Here is a 27,075-nt window from a genome sequence, read left to right as displayed (position 1 = left end):
TTAACTTAATTGGGAAAAATACTACTTATTATGTATTATCTAGTAATTCTCTTTATTTAACGATCTACAATCTATAAACATTAGTCAATAGATTTATTTTTTACAACAGATCCGCTCAAGCTATCGAACTTATTGATTAGCCAATTTTATGTATTTTCGTGCATGCTACTAAACAGTACTTTTTTTTTAATAAAGCTATTATCGTTATTCTTTAATTCTTGAGGATATAACATCTGTATAAAGTAATGCTTATGAACATCGTTGTAGGATTTAAAGGTCCATTGCCCCAAATTCTGATGGAACTTTGAAGCATATTTATATTTTAGTGTAAGAGGCATGTTATATTCAGACAATATTGTTATTTTTTTTTATGAAAAAGAAATGTTGTTCCTTACAAATTCATTAAGAAGAAAAATACCACCAAAGAATTTATTTTCTAATAAAAACAGGTTACCAAGAAATGCGTTGTCTAAAAATAGGTCATCATGAACAATATGTCGTCATCAAGGAATAAAAAAAAATGCAAGTCACAAATTTTTCTTCTATTTATATTAAAGTAAACTTCCCTTTGATCATAAATAACAGAAAGTAACACATATGATTTTTTCAGGAGTAATAATCTTTGTTGTACTCAAATTATAGTTAAAAAACCGTATTGAAATAATTTTGCACAATCCCCTTACTAGATAAAGAGTAGGACTTGAGTTTTTATCCTTTTTTTTTCATGAAAGCTAAGCAGCTGAGGTTTACTATCTAATTTTTTTGGTTTCTATCATAAAAATAGATATGTTGTGTACAATTTGTAACTTTATAAACAAATTGTGCAGGTTGCAAATAAAAATAAAGATGAAGAATTTACTTTACTTGCAATGAAGATTATAAAATCATTGAATATTCCATGGACGATCAATACAGTAATATTACAATTTTTTGCTATTTTAATAGAAATCGCTAATATATAAGTATTCTATGGCAAATAAAATTTTTTAAGCATCCACAGATATACTACTCATAAATACAAAAAGAAAACATGTTATTTTAATAGAGCAAACCGAAATAATAGTATTTATTAATAGTTGGTCATTAGAATGATCAATATACAAATTAAATAATGTACAATAAGACAAAGTAAATCAAAATAGTACAATTTGGAGCTTGTACACAACATTCAGGGTGTGCAAGCTATCTGTGCCACTACTTTGGCTAAACGCAGGGCACTCAGGCTGCTGATTTTTTTTATTTTAGATATCTTGTTTAAAGCAGCTAATAGTTGAAAAAATAGAATGAATTAACAAATTCATTCTTCCAAATATTTTGGATTCCTATTTAGTATGCACCCCGGTAGCGTCAAAATAACAATTGCTCAAGCACTGTTATTCAATGAGACGTTCATTCCCAAGGTTAGGAGTACATTTGAAGCCTTAAAATGTGACTTTGAGGAAACAGCAGTGCGGGATGAGGTCTAAGCTAAAAGTGGCTGTGTCCGGACGACAGAATTTGCGGCCAGAATCTAGCAAATCGCCCATGTAGACCTAGGGAATTCCATAGATAGATAAAATGATTAGATTTGTCAATATAGTTAATTGAATTCTTCACTATTTTCTTAATATCAGTCGTACAATTGTGTATTACTCCCTAAAATAGTTTCCTCCCAAATTACATATTCCATGACAAGTTCTTATAAATATTTTCAACATGTTATGTTTTAATATTCGAAAAATCTTTATGATACGTGATTGTAATACCTCATATAGAGATATATAAATGTCCGCTATGTTTCTGAAATAGTACATACTTTGCCCCTTAGAAACAAAATCATAATGTTTAAAGCTATGAAATTACTATAGTTTAAGTCGATGTACATCAATTCCTTTTGACTAACATCTAAAGACATTTTAATGCATTAACAAAGAAGGAAAATGTCAAACCTAGATATGAATACAGCTGGAATGCATCTCACTATCAAATATAAACTTGATCATTATTTATATTCAATAAAGAGTTTTCATATGATATCGGCATTGTGGATGTAGTTTTTTTGGAGACCTAAACAACCGTGTTTTCCAACAATGAAATCCCTTTTTTCATTTTTATGAAAGAAACAGTTCGCTATTGGGTGTCTTAATGCGACCAAAAATAAAAGTACGTTCATATAATTTCCAAAAAAAAATTATTAATTCAGTGTTTTTAATACAAATATGTATTAAAAAATATGCATTACATCGCTATATAACCTTATTTCTATATTGTAGAGAATAAATTAACAATTATAATAAATAGAACATAATGTTTTATCTTGAATTATCCTACTGTGAGTGAAAAATAAAAAGAAAGATATTGGATGGGAAGTTTAATACACAGCATATTTACTGACAGATATCACTTTAAAAAATAGAGTTTTCCCTGTTCAATAGTACATTTGAATTTTCAAAATATGAATACAAAAATAATTAGATCACTAATATAGGATGTAAAAAGGAAATTCGGCGCTACAGATTTCCGGATTTTTTAAGCTTATATGATGACAAAATTGTGCAATGTCATTTTTTTTTCTTGTAAAATATACATTTATGTACAGTTTCACTTACTAGCTGAAACACCGCCATGAAGTCAACAAAAGAAGATTTCAAACCTTTTATATTTTCAGAAGCCCAAAGGTGTGTTCTTGAAATGATTTTGGTATTAATCGATCTGGATATTAGCAAGGTTGAGGGTTCAAACATGATAAGGAGCTATTTTTAATTGGAAATGCTGCATATCTTGCTGCATAGTTTCGTAAAGAAAAACCTAAATTCTTAGTTTCCGTTGAACCACACAGCGACAACTCTTTCTGCTATACAAATGTCCAGGATCCAGGATGAATTGTGGAGTCTGTTAAAGTTGACTATCATCAAGACCTTATCCAACAGGAGAAGGGTAGGTGGGGTTGATGAAGGGCTTTGTGTAGATCAAAAACCACGACAGAGTTCCAGGAGTACAGCTACGACTGAGTGTCCAAGAGCATGTGACCTCCTAGCTCCACAGACCTAAAACGGATGTATTATTTTGTTTGTAAGAAACATGAATCAAAGATAATCAGAGGTATTCACACCACGAAGAGATCCTGCGTCGACTCCACCGTCCTGCAATGCAAGAAATTCGATCAGACTCTAGCTTCCAGGGTATATGTACAGTTTAAGTGCCTACTCAAGGAAGTTATTGGGGTCGATTTCACATTCCCAATAATAAACATTTATTTGACCATTCGAAACTTACTCATGGCCTTCAAATATCTAAGTAGGAAGGAATGAAAGGTTGTTTCATATTTTTCACTCATACATACATATGCATGTATATTGTTAATTTATTGATCTATTTATGTAACAGACTCTGTCCACCCCAATCGTCATTTTATTTTAAAGTATAAAAGGATTATATGTAGAGGGACATGAAAAGAAAAAATAAACCGTTAATGGGGTCACTAGATACATTGTAAGAGTATATAATCAATATTTTTTTGAGCCTAAAAAAAAAAAAAAATAACGATTTCACAGAATAATTAATGCTTTTTATATCCATACATATGTACAAGACTTTCATTAACCTCCTTTGGTGGTCAATTATCCTCTTAGTCCATCATGGATGTATATATATAGGACTCAAAGATGAAATCTGCACCGTCTTTGGGTCGCCCAGGAACCAAATGTCAACTTCATATTTTTTTTTTAATCCCACGTTATATACGGACAAAACACATCCATTCAGTTTAATCCTCATTACAATAGAAGAACTATACTCGGAGCGGAAGGACATTCGGTTCAGATAGGAGTATCAAACATGCTGTGTATTTTTGTAAATAAATAATCAAGGACATATCAGGAACTGGGCTGACTATGCGTTATATCTAAGAAACCAAGAGGAACGGAAGTATTCAAGGAACCCCCATAAGACTATATTGAGGGCACATGAGGAATATAGAAAGTTAAGATAAGCAGGGTTCATCGAGAAGGTGTGAATTATCATTGACCGTTCCCCTATGAGGTCTTTTGTCTAAATTGGAACGGAACTTAAAGTCAGTGACAATACAGTTAGCACATTAAATGTCAGTCTTACAAGATGCAAACAGGCCGGATATTGAGCTCTCAGTAGCTCCAATCTTACTTAAAGATCAATTCACATCTATAAGCAGAAACTTCGTCTTTAGAGGTTTTTCCAGCTTCAGAGGCCGTGATGGAGGTGAAGGTGTTATTGTCTTTTATTTCAAACAGAAAAATTACATATTTTATGTTATTTTTTATAAATGCAAGAGAGGGCATGACTCCATTTTTAAGCCCTGTATATTTAAACTTCTATCATAATTTTTTTAAGGTTATATAATATTTTTTCCTCTTATTAAAAGTATTTAAGTTTTTGATAGTAATATGTGTTATATAAAAAGAGTTCTTGGCAGACTTCACGCATATAATTTGCCCTCCTAAATGTGTATGTACACATTTTATTTTTAAATAAAATCTTTTTTCCCCTATGTGTTTATCCCTCATAAGGGAGAGAAATAGACGGTATTATAATGATGATAGTCGTAGCGTAATCATCATTGTTGGCATAAAATGAAAAGCTTTTGAGAGATAAAAATATGCTTTCATGCATGTTTATCTGTTAAAAGGAGGTAAAGAATGTAAAATAGATCGAATTATTTTTCAACTTATTCGAATTTCGATAAATACTCATTCGGAGAATTTGGGATTTGGTAAGGAAATAACCTATACAAATACATTTTACTACAATATAATCTTAAGGTGGTACATCAATTTCAAAGTTGGAAAGAAGACAAACGTTGTTTACATCGTCAAAAAAGATTAAAAGCCTTATTTGGCATAAATTAATTATCATAAACATTATTCTAACCGATATAAAAAAGTTATAAAGTTTTTTTTGTAAAGCTACTCTATGGAGTAAAAAGCAAAAATAACATTAGACAAAATTTATCTTTCCTTTAGAAAATGTAAAAAATATGGGGATCATAAATTTTTCCAACTCAAGTAAAATAAAGAGTTTTTACGATGTTCATAATTTGATTGAGGTGTGTGCCCAAAAGAAACTCGTAGGACAATGTAGTTCTTGCATTGATAGTTTTCATATCATATGAAAACTTTTCCCCACTACCCCTAATCAAAATTCGAAAAAAGTAGAAAATCAATCTGCTCCAATATTTCAATTTAATTCCAATAATATCTTCCTCTTTTGCATATATCTGCCCCTAAAAAAAAGAGATAGAACGTTTTTTCTCCCATTTTAGGGTCGTATACATTTGCATTCTCCACAAATTACCGTCAATTTATATCAACAAATTATTCTGATTAATCCTTTGAGTATGCCGGAAATTGCACTTAAAGTACCCAAAATTGATTGTTACATTAAAAGAATACAAAATTAATATATTTTTATTTCAAAACGCCATATTGGAGCTAAGTTAAGTTTCTCAAATTAAAGAAAGGCTCTAAGCTATTGGTAAAATTTGTGGGTAACTCTACTTATCCCACACATTTGAATACAACGTCTATGGTTTGCTTAAATTTGTGTATAAAGTAATGTCTCATATATGTATTTTCATATGAAGTAAACATTATTATTTGAATTAATGGTTGCTACCGAGTATTTCGATCCTTGAGTCTTATAATCAAGTCTGATTTTTTTATTTTATTCCCAAGTCGAATTGTACGCATTTTCATATTTGATTTAGATCCAAGCCTGAATTTGGAGTTCAATTGGACTTAAGAGCTAACGGAGATCTGGCTTTACTTTCAGAGGAGAGATGTCAATATTACCGCCTCTAGACATAGCTACATAATTTGCTGTCCTGTCCTACTTTTTATGGTATTCTATGAAAATGTTGCTTAAGAGACACAACAGATAATGTTATCAGTATACTTATTGACTAAGGCCGTTTTTCTTTATCTACAGAATTCACCTATTTTAATTTAATTAAAAAGAATGATGTACCGAGGTGAGATAAATTTTACCCTAAGTATCCCTAAGTTTATAAAAAAGTCGAACAATTATGTATTATGCTTGTTAATTATTGTTACTTCCCCTAACAATGCTAACGATATTTACATTAAAAAATCATATTAAAAAAAAATGTTAAAAACTTGTCATTTAAGAATTATTTTCGTAATTATAAAGCTGATTCACATAACACTTATTAGCGTCGTGGTCATAAGTGTAGTTCAACAATTGATATAATTATCAAATCAATCTTTGATTATAATCAAGCTATATTCATTCTATTTTCATAAAAATTGATGCTTATTAATATGTACGCATATAAAAAAAATTACTAGATTTTAGACAATTTTTTTTGTAAAAAACTCTTACAAAATGCAATTCTATTAAAACTTTCTTTTTATTTTGGGATATGTGGCTCAATGTTCCCCTATTGATTATTTTTGCAAGAATTAAATTAGGTAAAAATATTTCAGATATAGTAAGCATAATTTTTTTTTTTAAATTAAATATACTTGATTTTATATTTTCTAAATATTATATGATTCCAAAACATTCGTCAATAAAAAAGTTTTATGGGTATATCTGAGTAGAGTATATAATTTTTTATATATATCCTTGCTGAATAAATTAGTGTTGTGGCGACCGAAACAGGTATCAACTCGGCTCGACACTACTTAAACAGTAAGTCGATTGTCAAGTTTTATAAAACACGAATCGACATCATATTATTTTTATTTGGCTTGATTTATGTCAGTAAACTTCATCAAAGGTTTTAAGGTTTCGTGGGTATGCTGTCCCTATGTGATTAACTAATAAATCACAGTTTCTAACTAGATTTTTCCTTACAAACAGAAAAAATATAGTTATAACAAAGATTTTGTATCACACAACATCACTATTACTAAAAAAATAATATAAGATCATTAATGTTCATAAAGCAAAAAGAAAAAAAAGCCAGAATAATAAATGTATAGTATAGTTTTTCTTTTTCTAATTTGTTGACTCAAGTTGATCCTTAGCGACACGTTTTTTTTTTTTGCAAACTTACTGCATACAACTCCAGTTCTCATTGGTGAGTTATACTCTTGACATATCACTATTTAAAAGAAAGGGCTCATGGACATAGCAGTGTTTGTTATAAAGTAAATTCATAGTATCATCACCAAAACTAGCGTATAAAAAGTATGTGAACAAAAAAAAATCACATAGTTTCTTTTGTAACTTTGAGCACCACTAGTGCAAGTATTGAGTATGAGCTCTGCTGGATGTAGGGTCCCAACTCTTACCAAACTGCTTTGATAAAAATTATTATTCAACATCATACAGTATCAGGACTAAAAAAATTAGAACATTTCAAAAGCTGTTTTCACTTCTACATATTGTTAAGGCAAACTTGGAAGTAAAAGTTGGTAACTCAGTAACTTTCTACAGTTTCTAATCAATATATCCCTCTCCATTATGAATGATACTTCAATACCGAAACGGACAGAAGTGCAACTAGCCTTGATGAAGTCCGAGGACAAGTTGATCCACTCCTCCATGATCATGGCCTTTAGAGCATCGACTTTAAAGTTAGAAGTCTTGTTCGTCTCATCTTCAAGACACTTCAAACAGCAAAGTTCAGGGGGTTCACATAGGTCGAGGAAGAAGGCCAGAAGTCTCCCCGCAAGATGGCAGGCATTTATTCACTGCAGAAATACTGCACCTTCTTGGACGTGTGTACCGTGGTGTCGTCTTGAGTAAACACATAGTTGTCCCTACATTGCGAGAATAACGAAAATAAGAAAGGGATAGCTGTTTAAGAACTAGCCTCAAGAACTGAAAATGATTTTATTGATGATATCGAAATTTGGTTTAAAGTTCAAATACTTCACGATCAAATTGACTAAACTTGTCTAAAATATGTGCACATAAAAATTGAAAAAAATATCTTTAGCATCAATAACTTGTTGAACAGCTTTTCAGTGGTTTAATATTGTATTTGACTCATTAAAGAACCCTCTTCTGTTTTTCATTGAAGTAAAAAACTTAGAATGAGTTTTTCCCTGTTTCATTAAAAAAATCCCAGCTTGCTTTTATATTATCAACACACATATGTGTGTATATTTATTCGAATCCCAGTGAGTCTCGTTAATTACTTAAAGGCCCCTCGCTATTAGCAATGGCAGAAAATGGAGAATAGGAGACGTATGTACATACATAGTTAATAAAGATAATGTTCCATCGACAATGGGAGGGGGGGCATAGAACTTATAATAATAACATGCAGACTCATAAATGTATCCCTGCACGAAATATTTGCACATACACATAATGAAGTCATTTGAATTTTTGTTTTAAATTGGCTTGTTTTTATGTGAATACATATGCAGTTTTTGCATGAAATTGTGTCCTTATCAACAACTAATGAATGAATTTATGAGATTACATACCAATATGTATACACACAAATGGAGAAGAAATATATATGTACATGCATATATGTAATTTCGGGGCTTATTTAAAATTTGCTCCATTTTTCTTTCTATAATTATTATTTAAATGGGTGCTCAATAACTACATAATAAAGAGTAGATTATTTTTATATTTAAGAAGGTAGTCTAAAAAGTTTCAACCCGAAGTGAAGACACTTGTAAATAAAAGCTAGTGACTGTTATGTATCATCGGTTGACAGTTTTTCCCAAGTTTCAGCCATTTTGTACGTGCAGTTGTTATTTAACAGTCGTTCGAGTTAGTTGATGTGAGTGTTATTGTGAAAATGGAAAAAATATAAATTTCATTTAATATTTATTTTTGTAAATGTAACTTAAATAGATTTAGACATTAGCAGACATATAAAGGGTTGATGTGTTAAAATTTGATGATTTTAAGTCTATCCAACTTGAGTAATTGACCTAAAAACATAAAATGTCTTATGAAAAAATATTTTGTAAAAAAAAAACTCTATATTCTAATCTTCAAACCTCAACTACTCTTCTTGTGCAAACAAATAGTTTTTTTGACCATTATTTCTCTTAAACTATGTCTTTATTTTTTCACACATCCACACACAATAAAAGTTTACAATAGTAAAATGAATAAAATAAACTTTGTGTTTTAAATAAAATATATATACACATTTTAGTTTAAATTGAATTTTCTCTTTAGCACATCTAAAATCTTAAAAATCAAAAAACACCTTAATAGAAAAAAGAAAGCATAGTACTTAACCTAAACAACTATAAAATAATAGTTGAAATGCCTCATAGTCAGACAAAATATAAAATCCTAATTTTTCAACCTGCAATATTCTTAATGTGTCTTTTGTACGTGATTATGAGGGTTCCTAAAGCCTTGGCATGTCTTTCAAAGGAAATGGATAGTATTTAACAATATCCAAAGCGTAATTCCTGGATGTACCATGCAGTTGAGGAATCCTTAATGAAAAGCTGTATATTGAGTAGCAGCAGATATCAAAATAGTCCTTGGTCGATTTTGTCGAATTGGAATGTAAATGTAAAAATGTACATCTTTAAATGTAAATTGTTTTATACTCTTTTCACAATTTTAAGAGTACTTAGAAGGAAAGCAGCTTACCTGTATTAGATCAGCTGAAACCATCCCTAATAATAATATTTATATATGCACTAATTTTATTTTGTATCTAGCTAGTATTGTAAGTAAGAATTACAAAAGTGTCGATCCTCAATTTTACTCTGAGTACAACAAAGTCTAATACGTATAACTCATCAAGAATGTTCCATTATAGATTTTGTATTTCATAAGAGCACTAACCCAATGATTTACTTCATACTTAGATGTTTTCTCATCAAAAATTAAATAATAGTGATAACAGTTTCGGAAAATTTAAAAAAAATCATAATAAGACTGCCAACAACTATTAATTACGTACGTGAGTAAATGTTTTGAATTCAGAACTATATTGCTAGTATTATTGCTCTGCACCCATATTTTAAAGGCTTTATCTAACCCACAAATAAAGAGTTGTCCATACATACAATAGATAATTTATTAATGCAGGAAAAATACATTCTCCATAAAATAAAAATTACAAAAAATAGTTAAGTCATTACTGTTTTTCATGCACATATTTACTTAAACACTTGCCTTGAGTTTAATAACATTTGTACACAACTTGATTCCTATATTTATCTGCGTATATGTACTTACATTCTGGTTTAAATAACTAATTTTAAAGTTACATTGTACAAAGGTAGACAAAACGATTTTTAGATGTGGCCTTATATATGTATACAAGTAAATTTCTAAATTGATGTTACTATATGTCAATTTAGCTATAGACACGCACTCTCTGGAGAATATAAATATGACAAGGAAAAAATCACTTTTTCATTTTTTATTAAGTCCTTCTATATTTATCCGTATAATATTATATTGTATCATTCTCAAATAAATTCATATGTGTTGTGTGTATCTAATTTAAAAGTAGCAATGTTTGCTTGGAGTAAATAAAATAGAGCTCCTTAAATATAAGATAATATATGTGAACAAATATGAGTTAGAAATATTCCTATTTTCTAGGATATATATAAGGGATTAAGATAAAAACAATCTTGAACAAAAATGAAAACATCCAAATTTTATTATTATATTCTATTTCAGATAATGTTAAAGTAAATTATTATTTAAATTTTTGTGATGAATTAAGATATCCAAGAATATTTGCCATAGTTTTGAATTTGAATTAAATTTAAGATTCTTATATTGACCCCAATATGACTCTTTTCAAAGATAATATATATAATTTTCTATTTTTTTTATTGTTACAGTCACCTTTGGATAATTTATTTGATATTTGCGGGGTCTTTAAAGGTTAATAAGAATTTTTTGTTCATATAAATTGTACAAGAATACAAATGTACTTCATACTCTTGTTTTTTTTTGTGTTGACAGGTATTAGACAACATAACTTTTTGTCAGTCTACATTGTCCTTAATAAAAAGCTAAAAACTGTTTTTGCTCCTTTAGAGGTCCTTGAAAAATGTCCACAATTTTATAATGCCTTTTAAAAGTCCTCTTTTTACCTTACAATAAAGCACTTTAATTGGGCAATTGAGGTCATTGCTTGAGAAGCATTCTTAACATAAAAACAGCCGATAAAGTACATATATTGTTGCGCCTAATGAAAGTGGATTTCATAATTATAAATGTTGAATAAGTATTTAATGGCTTAGATTGGCTATGCAGCTTTTTTATATACATAGTGCAACCTTTATTTAACAACCAACACGATTTATAAAAAATGGATTTCCTCCAAAACTAATCTTCTGATTTAAAAAAAATTAATGGCAAGCTAAAGTTAAATACTTATTTTGTTATTCAATAGTAGGAGTAGGTGTCTTAATGATAGTCTCGTTTAGCATTTTCCAGAATTTCTCTCAGATCCAGTACATCAGCTTAGATTTTTTGTAGTGGGAGGATCTGTTGGTGAGTAACTCAACTGCACTCTACAAAAAAAGAGTTCGTTTGGTGGAGTTCCAGTGTGCTTGGAGGCCACAACTGGTTCCAACAAAGTAAAAAAAATGACAACAAAATAAATTTAGCAGGCTTTGTTGTTGAGCCATAATCATCTTCGGACTCATTTCGTTACTTCTTTACTCTCCCAAAAAGGGATTTTTCCAGGTTTATTAAGTTTGCAATCTCAATATTGTCTCGTCTGGCGCGCAGCCCAACAAGATACTTTGACCTTTCTACGATTATGAAGTAAATAGTTTGTTGATGAATGCCTTTATTTCTAAAATGACACCAAACACATTTGGCCTCCACCAAAATAACATACAACGTCTAACCCGCGCATGTGTGGCAGTCGCTCATAATTTGTTGTTAAAAAGCGTAGCTCCTGTGTATGTCAATATGCAAAATTTGTGGAATTACATGAAACGAAATACTTATGATTTAAGGCAGGACTGGATTTAAACTTGTAGGAACGGATATATCCTTAGTTTTTGGAGAATTAAATTATATAAATAACCAAGTGTTTACATGCTAATACTTTTGTTAATTGCATTACGTCACGATTTGAAAGATTTTCAATTTTTGATTAAATATTTATAACATTGTTTAAATCATATTGTGAGGAGAAAGGAATAAAATATACGCTTGAAAATAGTTCAACAGCATTAAATGATTTTTTATTCAATATTGTTATACTCTATCTGTAAATAGAATCAACCTAATCAGAAAAAAAAGTCTTTCTTAAGGTTGTTCTTTTGTTAAAAGATGGTTGAAACGTATTTTTGTAGATATTTATTCTAGATAAACATATATATATATAGGTATATATAACATATTGGATTTTAAACATCTAAACAGAGACAAAAGAATCTTTTTTATAAATAAATGATATAATTCCGAATTTTCAAAGTTGAAATTTTTTGAGTTTTTTAATTTTCAAAAATAAGATTCATTTTTTCATGTATTAAATATTAATTTTGAATCATTTTATTATTGCTTTAAATAACTCCAGAAATTAGTAAAACTTGTCGCTAGACAATATAATAATTGTAATTATGTTCCTTCTTGTACAATAATGAAGAAACATACTAAGGCTAACTCGCTAACACTCTTCTTAATTGCATTTTTTTCGTATTCAATATATGTTTTCTATTTTTCCATTTGTACAAAAATTCGTTTTATAGGAGTTTTAATTTCTTTGGTACATTTTTGAATCCACAACCTATTCCTATCAAAAATCTTTTGAGGCACTGGGAATCAATTTTGTTTAATGAAAAATATAAACTTACTTGCAAAAAAACAATCTTGCCATTCAGAGCTCAATAATCTTGTCTGATCAGAATAAAATATAGCTTTAGGTACACAACTGAGAATTCTGAACAACTTATATTTTATGTCTAAAGTCTGTATTTGTCTCCGTTTTTAAAATAAATACCCTATGTTTTTTTATTAGTGAACAAACAAACATACAACTATAATATTATAGTATAGTAGATTTAATACCTTTCTCTTTTCTTTTTTATAAGAAACGTTGAGCTTTATCTACACTCGTTGCTAAAAAAAATTCATTCACAGACAGACAGAATTGGTTTTATGAATATTGATTCCTTATTAAGTAAACAAAAAACAAAAAAACTTTAATAAGTAAATATATATTTTTTTTAACGTTACTAAAAAATGTTTTATGCACCGTTAAGGATTGATGCAGAAGTTACTCTAAGGATAATTTTATGTTGTGCTTCCTTTTATAGTCTGATAAAAATGTGACTCAAGTTAATTATTTATTTATAATATTTTAAACAATTGTATTAGTTTTTTTTAAACCAAATAAGAAGGTTACATGACAAATAAAAATAAATCATCCACAGAGATATCAAATTAACTTTATGAATGCCCTTATTAGGAGAAATTCAACTTTTATCAGCGGATATTTTTTTTACGCTACTAAAACCTATTTCAAGTGCAATTAATGATACAAAGAGGAAGTTACTAACACTTACATTATTAAAATTTTTTGATTTTATCGTAAATATTTTTCAGGATGCTCCTCAATTATTTAATAAAGTTATTAGCCATTCTTTATGGATCTTGTGAATGCCTTGTGTAGGATTTATTCGTATATTTTTCAATTATTAATCAGGGGTTAGTGAATTTAATTCACAATTTCGTTTTAAAGGCGTTCCTTTGTTTTTTCTGAAATAAAAGCAAATTATACCTTGTTAAAACCCTAAGGTTTATCCTTTAGAGATTATTTTAAATTAAATACTAATTTTTTCTCAATGTTTTATCTTAATTCAAGTATTTGTAGGATTTTTTCGGCTACAAACTAGATTTAATAGTTTAAGAAAATAGTACGAAATTTCAACGACGTAATGATTAAAACCGTTGAATTATTTATCATGTAATTAAATAAATTTTGTTTGTGGGGTTACTTTATTAACCAGTTCACTAACCGCATTATAAAAAGGATGTTCACTAATGGAGGATTAAAAATGTGACTCAGGTTAAGTATATACTTATAATATTATAAACAATAGTATTAATTTACTATTTCTTTATTTTGCATAATTAAGTAGGTTACATGGAATGAATACTGAATGTCACTTGAAGCAAAAAACAAAATCAGATTACTATAAACATACCAAACTTGATTAATGCGTCAACCAAACATAGTATTTATAATTATACTATTTAGTAAAAGGGGAGAAATTGTAAAAAGAAACATTAGAAATATTGAAAGAGAGTACTTTAAAAATGAAAAACAAATTATTTATAATAGTTGTCTATAATTAATAAAGGAGAATCACTAAGCCTGAAATTTTACAGAATGGATTACAATTAAATATGAAAATGGAGAGAGCACGAGGAATCTTTCACTAAACACAGGCAAGTTTATGATATTGTAAAATAAACATAAAGTATCACTCCGTATATATAAAGGACATACAAGCTAGCATTGCTGCAATGTCGATCTTCAATTAAATTCTTCACAGAGTCCAACAAGGACTTACAAAAATATGTAACTCCTGTTCAATCAATCATTATTACTCTCCGTCTTTCATGAGCACACGCTCTAGTTATTATTTTGTTCTTAGATGTTTTGCCCACAAAAATAAAATAAAAAATCATACCCGTTATAGAAAGATCAATATTTTCTCTGCAGTATCATTATCCACGGATATTGCAAATTAGAAAAGCCTGTTCTGGTTGCCAACTAGGAAAAACCTTTCTCACTTTCTAATACATATTTTATACCCCTTTTTTAATGATGTGCATTTCTTAGCTTTTTTTGAGTTGGCAAATTGAGAAGTTTATTTTCTTTTCCTTAGCTGTTATCATTATTATTTAATTCCTGAAAGTCGACTTCCTTTTCTTTTATTTAAAATGATATATCAAATCGGATTGAATATTTGATTGTGCTCATAAAAGTTTTGAATTGTATTGTTTTTTTTTTTCAAAGATTTGGAGAGCAGGGGAGGGGAAGAGTACTAAAATATAACTTTTGATAAAAAATAAAGAAATGTCATGTTTGAATCATATTTATAAACGTTTATAGATTGCACAGGGCCCTAATTTTTACAATTTTATTAATTTCTTTCCCACTAAAATAGGCAACTTTTGATAAAATACAGAATTTTTTATAAAAAAAGAAAACAATTTTTGTACATACATAAATAATATTTCTATATATTTGATAGAGTTGCCCCTAAAATGATTATTTCGTATAAAAATAATAAACTAAGGAATGTGGTATCTCGTATTTCTGAACATTTTTTTTCTTCTATGTATTACATAAGATCTACACTTTTTTTAAGGCGTTATTATATTTATGAAAAACATTTGATTATAATAGATGAGACAAACATTTGCTGCATTTTGTCTCTTTCTGTCTACATACAATGTTGTTCCTTTCTCATTTGTCAAATAAATTAGTATTTTCCTGCATGAAACAAATTGACTTTATGTTAGTCAATAATAATAGCTAGTCGTTATTATAGTATTAAAAATAGCAAGTTAGTAATGTAATTTAAAACTCTTTTAATATTTCCAGTTGAATCTAAATTGTTCCATTAAATTCTCTCTTGAATAAGCAATAATGCTCATGATTAGTGATGCATAAACATGCATTGCCGAAATTTAAAAATAAAGAAACTTAAACATATTTTATGTAGCTCTTAAACTTTAGTTAGTATCCTTACAGACATAAAGATATAATTTACATTTGTTTTCATTCTAAAAACTCATTTTCAAGCACTAAAAAAACTTTAATTCTAATTTTCTTTTCAATAAACATTAAACGTTTAAATGATAATTAAGTTTTTTGACAAAAAATAAACATTGAACAGAAAATCACTTCTTTTAATTGAGCGTGCATAATACTTACAAATATTAATATACTAATATTTTTTTGATATAGTAAATAAAGACAGGATTATAATTCAAAAGTTAAAGTGACAATTTAAAAAACTTAATTCCTTTGTTTTTAGTACAGGAATGGGATTTTCCCCCTTCTATATAAAGCTTGAAGTCTTTTATTTTTTGTTTGCGTTATTTTTTTAACCTTAGAGTTCATTATGATGTTGCAAAAATAACACAAGCGATCGGTTACAAACTTACTTACTACCGGAATACCATCGAAAGCAGTTATTGTGCCCAAATATAGCTCCAAAACAACTGTCTACCGTTTCATAGAGTGCAAAGATAAGTGGTAGGATCCGATATAAGTTTCCTAGAGTGGTCGGCCAAGAAAATTGATTACTGAAGCTGTGGCCAAAGCCTTGAAAGAGCAGTGGGATGGAGAAGATAGCCAAGAGATCAATATCCGTTATGGACAAATTTGATTTGAATGGTAGTATATTGCATCCCATTGCATACCATATATTGGATACTGGTTATATTAAACAGCAAAGTATTATTAAAAATTCCATAATAAACTTTTATATATATTGTTTTTAAATAATGATGTTATGAGCATTTGAAGTAGTTGAAGTATTGTGTGATCATTTAAGTATTGGTTTTGGAATGTGTATTAAACGTGAATAAATGTAGGTAAATAAACCATAACAAAAAACACCCAAGTGTTAAGACCTAAAATAATCTGTCAATATACAGTGAGATCTTTTTTTGGAGGACTACATCAAAAATAAGCAAATTCTGCAACCACCTGGCTATAAGCCGTTATTGCTGGCTGTAGTTGGTATGTTCAAGGTTATTTATCCTTAATATCCTTATTATAAATTAATGAAAATATTTTGGATATTAGATATATAAAAATATATATAATTGTTGAAAGGGTTAGTGTTAGTCTCTAACTTTTATACGACACTTTATGTTATTGGTATTCTAAAAGATTCTAATAAATAATACATTTTTGTGAAAAAACAATAAATATCAGGTTTGAAAATGATTTGAATAAAACACTTATTCATAACCTATTATGTTGTAGGATATATTAAGAGACAAGAACTTTCCTACTGGTGTCAATATTAAACGTATTGAGTATTCTATATATTATCAAGATATCAAACGTATTTACATATGAAAAAAGGACTTCTTCTTTTAGATTTTTATGATTATATCGGAGTGGCATCTAACGGAGGTAAAAAAGAGTCTGTTCATTCTCCTTTTCACCTCTGCTACAATGTAATTAATATATTGAGAAAGCAAGCTATTAGTTATTAGAATACAAATATTTCGGTAAAAGTTTTTAACTATTCTTAAAGGTAGGTATGGGATCTATGTAGAGGGCGAGAAGAAGGTGGGATCAATAGTAAAGGTATTAATAAAGTAATAACATCAGGTGCATTCAGCATTCAATATGATTTTTTTGGAGGGGGGAGAGAGGGAGAAAATTAATATCTAAACATGACAACTTTCGGCATTTAAAATAGGATAAGTGAAATGCAAAATATTAAAAAATATATTGTAATTATGCATTTTTTAAATGTACCATAGGTAAGCTGGAATTATTATTTAAGTCGAAAATGTTAACTCCACGACAACTTACTAAATAGAAATGAAGAAAAAAAAAGCACACTCACCAACTATTTTTCCTTTTCGAATCACAAAACAATGTTTTCTATCTGCCTAAATACCATCCTTACTTTTAAAATTTCTAAACAGTATTTTATTAACCATTGATGTGTAAAGATAGACACATATAAATCAAAGGTTCTCTCCTGGACCACTCTGATTTTATACACAAATTATAAGTAATTATCAATTAGGTTCAACCAAGGTATGAGTGAGTGGTGCTCAATATTCATGAGCAAGAGCTTTAAGATTGAAAAAAAGGAAAAATGCAACCCCTTTTTTCATTCACTGAGGTAGAGCTGGAGCTTGTACACAAAATGTGGTGGTGAGTTGGAGTGCTCTAGTAGTTTCTTGAGTGGGACTTATAAATTTGATTCAAGCTATTACTTTGGCTATGATACTTTAAAATTTATCCGTTCTTCATCTATTTCTTAGACATTCTACATTATAAGTGTTGTTTTTTTTCTTCATATTTAAGTATTGAACTGCTAATTAATGGCAAATTTCTTAGTAGCATCTCATGTTTTTCTTGAGATTGCAAATATCTTGTATTAATCTCTTGGCTACAAAAAAAACCCTAAAATAAATCTACATCAGTAAATTTTTAATTTAAAGTTTGTCTGAATTTGTTGGGGCATGAATAATTATCAACGTTACACTTGAGTATTATTTTTAGTATTAAAATCCGGCTTCTAAGGAAAAAATTGTACAAAGTATACTTCGATTAAATTTATATAGTGCTTGTGTGTTTAATCAATATCTCAATGACTTTGTGTTTTACAAAAATATAAAATAATTACATATACCCCAATGTCCTAATGTGAAAACTTTCTTCGGTTTTTCCAACATATCAACAAGAAAAGTCATATTATGACAATTTTTAACTTGTAAGATATTCCAGATACACATACTTGATATATGTATTTGTATGTATGCACAATTTTTTTACTATGTGTCTTTTCTATTTTTGCATAATATTTCTTATGTTCTTGAAAGAATACTAAGCACATTGGAACATCTTATCTAACATGGTTTTTTGACTTTAATATTTTTCATTCTTTTTGATAAAAAATTAGGGTTTCTAACTTTTAAGACTTTTTTTAAGAAAAAAAAAAGAGAATTGTTATTACTTTAATATTTTTTTAACATATTGTTAAAAGGTTTTCTGGTCGTAATGCCAAGTGTATATTTAATTTTTTTTTTCATTATTTTTTTTTAATGTTGATTTAAGTGGGTAGATGGAGTTGCACGGATTATGCATAATAAAACATTACAGTGTTACAATTACTTCATCTGACCTTGGAATCATTTTGGTGAAATCCATATACATAAAATATATTTCTTTCTCTAGCAATCACCGGGGCACGAACGTACACACATCAAATTCAAGAGAATAACACCCGAGTGTGCTGTCCATGAGCTATGGCGATTCAATTGATTAATTTAGATTTCCGAGGAACAGGCGAATACTCCCTATTTATTTTTGGCAAACTTCAACTGGAAAGAGCTAAAAAATTGTTATTCGGTGTATAATGTACGATGGTGATACCTGTGTACTAAAACGTTTAAAATTGTAATTCAGTAAAATCCGGATAAAGGAAATTACTATTTTTCTGAAGAACAGACAAAAATATTTGGAATTTTCTTAAATCTGAACTGAATTATTCCCATTAACTCCTATGAAATTGATATAAAAAAAGGAAAACATATTTGATTTTATACAAGTTTATAATATCTGCATTTGAATGTATATTAAATTTATATTAGAACCGGCATTTCCATTGAACTTTATTCTCTGCGTCGTCGAGACAAAATTATTAATTTAAAAAAAAGAATACTTCTATTTTTTTTTTTTTTTTTATCATTCATTTCCTCTCCAAAAGGAAAGTGGTGACCTCTACTTTCACACTCTGAACAAAAATCCTAAGGGCAGCGCTGTAAGTGCATGTCAATTGTACTATAGAATATTTCATATATATTTTCTTTTTATTCAAAAAGTGTTGAAGTACCAATATCAATTTTGGTTAACATTTCAAGACAATCTGACCTTTAGTTTTTAAATTATTTTGCTCTGTGTGACGGTACTTTTTTTATTTCTAAAACAAATATCAGACACAATTATGTGTTTTAATTTTAAAATGATTCTTCATGGGGAAAATAGTGTCCATGCTTAGCAATGGCCTGAAAAGTTAGTTACTCTGCTAAAAAATAAAAATAACCACTATAAGGAAAGTAAATTTTTTTTAAAGACTAAGATGTTTGATTAATTTGTTGCTCTTGAATTTTTCGAATAAAAACACTTCTCATTTATAAACATTGGTGCTTTACAAACAAATATGTGTCTGACATAACCAATAACTCATATTATTAGTATTCAATCACTTACATGGAAAAATTGTGTATTTGTTCACAAACTAATGGTTAATATGTACAAAATATAAAGTGGAGGTCTTATAGTATCATTAAATATTGCATTTAAAACCACTGCATGAATGTATGTATGTTTGTAAAAGTAACTAAACATCAATTTCAAAGAAAAATATAATTTATTTTTTGCAAAAATCTGCTGGTTCTTTTCTTTTTTTATATATAATGTTTAAGTTGCAGTTTTTATTTACAGAAACAAAATACAGTAAGGACTTAAATACGCCTCTTCATTTATGCATTGTCTCGCGGTGAAGATGGCTAGTTAAAATTCATCAATCTTGCAAAATAACAAAATATATTCTTATATTTAGTAGGACAAGTTAATACAACTGTTAATTAATTTTAATTAAATATGTACATATATACGAATTTCTTCCTCATTATTTATTAATGTCACTATATACATGCTTGAAAGGCAACGAAACAAGCAAACGAAATACCCTAGCATTACTCATTTTGTCTAGATAATCAAGCTATACATATATATCTATATACAGGGTTGCACAAGCTATCTATGCAGTGAAAAACATATTAAAAACAATTTTCTCTCCAACCAGTTATTAAATTTAAGAATAAACCATCTAAAAACTTTTGAGATTTCGATTTTTTTATGAAATCACCTCCAGCCTCAATTACACTCTCTATATGAGGCCGAAAGTGAAAGCAGGCCTTTGCCACTTGGTTCCCTGACAAATCTCGCAATTATTTATTGATCCAATTGATAAATTCTTCGTTGGCGTTGTAGGGAGTTTGTTAGTTTAGTCGTTCGATTGTACCGAACACAAATAAATCAATTTCGTTTCAGATTCTGCGAATAAGAAATTTAAGAGTCCTGCTAAATAAAGTCGTCAAAAATTGTCTTGGAGCTGTTTGAGACTTCAATTGGAGGTGGAGCAGGTTGCCAAGTCCTGACATCACATGTGAGGGCTCACATTGGCGGAGTAAACAACTTCTAAAACTGGACACTCCCACAGAAAATGTGAAGCTGTTTCTCGTTCTAAAATGCAGAAATAATAATTAAGATGACCTGATAAGTATGCTGAAAGGTCCAGTGTTCCTATCACGAATCGATAAGTAAAGAATTTCTCAGATGTTGAAAGAAGATCATTTGTGAAGCTGATACATTTGCATTGACGTTTCTGCGAATGAGCACCGTTTTTATTATATCCCATGATCGATGCAATCACAATCTTCGAATATTTTTTAAATATTTGTTTTAATCTGATTCCTCAGGGCTTTTAAAACTGTATACCAATGTTTTTTACCTGTGGATTGGGGCTTGTATTTTTTATTTGCTACGACAATTAATTGTAAGGATATAAGTGACAATTTTTTTGATCAACATTAAATTGTTAGTAGAATATCTCTTCTGGGATCTCAGAATACTGTTTTTCTGGTGTTTATTGGGCTATAAATCAACTAAAAATTTACAAGAAATCCTGCATTTATTTATTTCAAAAAGCATAAAAGCTTTAGGCCATGACAACAAGTAGTAGCAGGGTGGAGCTGGATTTTTTTGTTAATGTGAGGAATTATTGTTTTCTATCGAAAATATAAATTGCCAAAAAATTATTCGACCGAATATTTTTATAAAATTAAACTAATTGCAGTATAGGTTTTGAGTTTTTATCAGTTCGATTCATGAAAAACAGTTTCTTGTATGTATTAAACGATTTTTTTCAATTGATTTTAAAATTTAAAAAATAATTTGAAAGCAACTAATTCCGTAAATAATAAATCCATAAAAGTAAATTTAGTGCTAACAGATTTAGTGTAATGCAAGAATTTTAGAATGGTGCATTTTGTTCAAATCGAGTTGGTGGAATCAGATTTATGCTGGAAAACCCCACATTTTAAAATCTTTGCAGAACCGCCAATTACTAATTATTTAGTCAACAAATATTCTTCAATTATTTAATAAGACATTTTTTCAATTATATTTAGCACCTTTTTGTAAAAAATAATGATTCCTTTTAAAAATGTTTTATAGAATGTTAACTATAGAGAATCAAAAAAAACCACCACCTATTCAAATACCAAAATAATTTCTATTTTGTGTATGAACAATAGAGAACATCATTGATCTTATATAATTTTCATAAATCGAAAAAAAACCCTTATACATTTATTAAAATATATACGGTACTTCTTCTAAAACAAGTTTTGTTCTGGTACTCTGTACATAATTTATTTAACTAAACGTTGAATCCTTCATTTTGAAAATTAAATCAATTATTTTACAACGAATGCATTGAAAAGGATGCCCTACATGCATTGATAATAAATTATCCCCAAGGAAGCACCAGAATGTTTCAAATGATGAATTTTAGACTAGCAACAGTATTGTACGTTCTTTGTCTCTTTTTTTATATCCCATACGTTAAGTAATACACAAAATATTGATATATAGAGCTCCATAATATTATGCACATTTGATACTTGAAAAAAAATTATAAGGAGTAAGAATTAACCAAAAAACTTACACATTATTAATCTGTCAGGTAAATGATTTATAAACAGTTCCATATCTTCACAAAAATTCCGTAATTCGAATTAAGTATATATATTTGAAGCAGTATGATATGTGATATTTGAAATGTCTTATATTTTGATAAACAGAGTTGCATAGTATTACACTAGTTGAAAGTCCGCGGGTTTGGTTAGGTACAGTCATTTGAAAAAGTTGAAAACCACATGGGATGTTTTCTTATTTTTAGCAGAAATATGAATGTATTTCAGAAATTTCTTTTTTTAATTGAAATCTTTACTCAAACGATTTGAAATAGTGTTGACACAATCTTTGTGCTTTTTTTTAATCAAATTAATCCGAGTTTTTTGATTTTTTTTACAAGAAAAAGTGAAAGATCTTGAATAATTAACTCCATGATTGAATCATCTCTCCTTGAGGTCTCTATTCTTTTTTTTTCCGTATAAATACCAAACTTTGAAGAAAAAAAAATTGAGGAAAATGTAAACTGCTGTTTTGCTACAGAAAATCTGTACGGCAATTTTGCAATGAGATTAGCCTTCTTCCTGTAACGTCACCATTGAGCCCTTTTAACATATTGAAAAGTAGCTTTTCTCCATTTTTCAATCACAACTAACATGCGAGCACAAACTTCTCCTACAATTATTATAAAGCAACAGGCTGATAAACACACTTGATATACCCAATGGAACATGCAACGTACCATACTTGTTTAATAAATAAAAAATAGCACCGTCTACGTTTAAAGTCCAGGAATGTTCACCCAATGTAATTTACTATAGAGTTGATCAATGAAATGTTTGTTGAGATCATTACTTGTAGAGAACTGAACAAACTCAATAACTAGAACATTTTTAAAACTACACTTTACACGAGAAAATTCCTATTAAGTATGAATATTACACAAACTCGTATCTGGTTCTTTTGCACAGCCAATAATATATTAATGGTTCTTAAGAAAAATAAGGCATAAATACTTTATTAGATGATTAAATTATTTAGAAGCCAATGCCTTTGGATATTGGATAATTGAATTTATTTAGCTATATATCTTTCAAAAAACTTTTTTGATTAGTTCATGAAGTTCAAATTAAGAATAGAAGGGCAAACACAGTGTATTGTCTTCTCTCATGTGATGCGAGCAATCCTTTAATCGGGTCACAATAGATATGATCGATATATTTTAAATGATTTCTTTTGTTTTTGGTCTATAGAAGAGGATTAGTAGCCATTTTCATTACACATTATGGACACCTTTATTTTTTCCAAAGATAAAACAAATAAATAATCACTCTTGTAAACAGTTATAAAGGGATTAAGAAACTGAGAGAGGCCTCTTTTAAGTTTTATTTTATTCATTTATTGCTTGGGTATTGTGTTTCTTTTCTTTGAAAGAAAAAAAAATGACATTTAGTGACTAAATCCGTTTGTTTATTTTGTACTTCAAAATAATAAAGGACTTTGTGCAAAGTTATATTGTATGCATACACCTATTTATTTTCATCATACTTCAGTAGCAGTTTTCTAATAGATACCTTGGATTAGGAGCAAAATCCAATTGTTAGAAGTTTGGTGTATTGTTAATATGGTAATACCGATTTATAAATGCAATAAAAACCATATGTATTCTGGAACTGGTATTTGTATCGACATTACATTATTAGCATATTGTCCTGTCTATGACAAAACCTCCACAAATAACAAAACTAAACTATTATATTGTAAAAAACAAATTATGAATAAAACTTCTCAAATTTATCACCCACATCCCTAAAGGAAACCATGCGGACGTCTTTAATAGTGCATGTAAATAACACCTTTTTTGTTTTATACCTATGTTTACAACTCGTTGATTCAGTTTAATTAAATATTGGTATCTTGACCACACTAATAAAAAGTGGCTAAAACTGATAAATATGGACATAATTTAAATTACCATTCAAAAAAAATTACTGATTAATATCAAAATGTCTATATAAAATAAACTTTTGTTTAATGTTGCTTTATTTGGTCAGATGGAGTTGCACAGATTCAGTAAAAGAAAACATTATAGTATTACATTTACTCCATCTGACCTAGGAATCTTCTTTGAAGTCCATTTAAAAAATGTATATTTCCTTTTCTAGGAACGAGCGAGATGTAAACCTACGCACATTCAGTTAAAGAAACTGATTTGTTTTGGCATCCCTGTTATTTGATTCTGAAACGACAAGTGCAAGGAAACTAACTCATACAATTAAAAAAGGCTTTAAGTAAAATACCTACAATACACACATCCTCCATAAAATAAAATAAAAAATATGACTACGGAGGGAACTTTTGTGGAGGGCAAAAAGGTTTAGAGCTATAACTTTTCTCTCCAAGAATCACATTCCTAACAATAACACGATACAAAAGATAAAAATATCACAGTAAAAAATCTTAAACTTTTTAATATGTCGCTTCTTCCTCAGAGTATCTTTAAGATTAATCAAATTGTCAAAAACGACTTTGCGTTCACTCAATACACTCGTTAAACAAATTACGAACAATTCGGGATATCATATTATTACATGTAAATTTAACAAATTATAATCTCACAATAATATTTTTAGTTGATTGATTATTGGAAATAATATATATGAAAATTATATAATAATTAGGTTTATATTTCTAATTAACATATTTATGTACAACTGTCAAAACTGTGACAGTTGTACAAATTATAATGTAATCAAATTTAAAATTAATAATGAGATGGTCTATTTTGTAAATAACAGAGAACTATTTTTCAAAATAAGTATTTCACATGGGCAAAACATTTCCGGAGATTGAATGACATTTTATAAATTATGTGCAGTGTTAATTTCGTCAGCAATACCATAGCAAAATGGGGTCTAACAGATAAATTTAGAAAAAGTTTAACTTCATCAAGATCGAGAGTACTTATGGAATGGCCGTAGCTCATGAACTACATAGAAATTATTAACTGGAACTCAATGTGCGTAAGTTCACGCCCATGTGATTCCTAGACAAAGAGATATACTTTATTTAAATGGATTTTACACAAGATTCCTAGGTTAGTTGAATCAATTGTTATACTATAATATTTACTTGTACTGAATCAGTCCAACTTCATCTAACCAATTAAAGAAACAGCGTATAATTCAATGATTGTCCTTTGAATTAAAATTACAAAACAAAGACGAAATAAAAAAAAATAATTTTCTTGTCCAAATAGATATAACATTGATTGTGACAAAGATTAGACAAACTATAATAAAGCAAATTGTGGCGAATTAGACGAGATTCAAAATGGTTGCGTAAGGCTCCACTCTAAGAATATTGTTTGTAATATATATGGATCAAATAATTATGCAATAATTGTTACTTTTACTATATATCTATATACAGACTCCAAGTTATAGAGCCTTTTGACGCAACGTCAGCATGGTTGATCTTGGTCCTTCTGAGACTTATGCAACCAAGTTTCAAAACAATCAAAAATTTTTGTCATTACATATTAAGGAAACTGTTGAACTATTGGATGCCAAAATGGGACGAATACATAAAAAGACTTTAGCCTTATATTTTATTACAAAATTATTACAGCAATGCCTTGTTTTATTATATGTATTTCAGACCTTATACAGAACATAACTACCTAAGAAATCTTAATTTTTACTCTATGTTTTTCATAAACAAACACACAGGTAACAGGGCAATACAATAATATTTATATCAATTCATATAACGTGTTCCTTCCTCAAAAATAAAATAATAATAATACAAGTTTGGGGGAAAAAATTAATATATTGAATGACAGATAAATACTTTAGTCTTAATAATGCTGACTAATAAAAAAATTATATTAAAATACCAGTGTTTATATTTTATTCAAATCTTAATCTATACTCATTTGAATTATGATATACATAAGAGACCAAATACAAAAATAAATAGAAACATTGCTCTTGTTATAAACACACGCCTGTAATATTTCAATAATAAGACTACATAATTAATAATTATGTCTAAAATATTGATTCGATTTACATCAGGGTCCATTATATACAGTTGAATCTATCTACACATTTGATGATATATGCTCAACACAACTCCAATATTTCATTAATACGACCATATTATTATTTCTTAGATCAAAATTTGTTGATGATATACATCATGGAGCACTATCTACATTGCAATTCTATTGTCATATATACAGACATTTGGAATAGAAAGAAAAACTTTACTAGTTCGAAATATTTATATATCGATTTAATTTAATCGAAATTTTTATATTTCTAATTAAGTTGCAGATAAATAAAAAAATCTTTTGTTTTTAAAGCCAGTTTATTAAGCTACATCAAATCTGAACAGAAATGCTATGTTGTAAAAATAACAATTTTGAAACTTAAAATAAGCAACGTCTTCCATTATGATGTAAGTTATGAAGTGAATGAAGAAGCCCTTCTATACCAGCAAAATCATTTTTATATAAAAAAAAGTTATTTTGTGTTCTAATTCTGTAATGCATCATTCTATCTTTGGAATATGATCTTAGAAAATACAAATCCAAACGGATAATTGTGTTGCTAGTACAAATTGTTTATATAGAATACATACTTATGTTTATAAAAACAGAGGTTACATAGACCTAGGATGTATAAAATAAATCTTTAAGT

The 27,075-nt window shown here is 28.6% G+C and overlaps 1 protein-coding gene and 1 long non-coding RNA gene across 3 annotated transcripts in view; one reads left to right on the top strand and one right to left on the bottom strand.

The window, feature by feature from the left end:
- The window catches only part of LOC121132586 (neural cell adhesion molecule 2), a 287,177-nt gene that overhangs the window by 200,440 nt on the left and 59,662 nt on the right, over nucleotides 1-27,075 (bottom strand). The gene's annotated exons all lie outside the window — the stretch shown is intronic.
- Nucleotides 12,986-16,533, top strand: LOC139907647 (uncharacterized). The gene is made up of 2 exons (XR_011784372.1): nucleotides 12,986-13,075; nucleotides 16,027-16,533. It is a non-coding gene; the product is annotated as an uncharacterized lncRNA (long non-coding RNA).

This window comes from Lepeophtheirus salmonis, chromosome 2 (genome assembly GCF_016086655.4).
Source record: "Lepeophtheirus salmonis chromosome 2, UVic_Lsal_1.4, whole genome shotgun sequence".
NCBI lineage: Eukaryota > Metazoa > Arthropoda > Copepoda > Siphonostomatoida > Caligidae > Lepeophtheirus > Lepeophtheirus salmonis.
The sequence above is the reverse complement of the archived record's forward strand: the minus strand, read 5'-3'. Positions and strand labels throughout refer to the sequence as shown.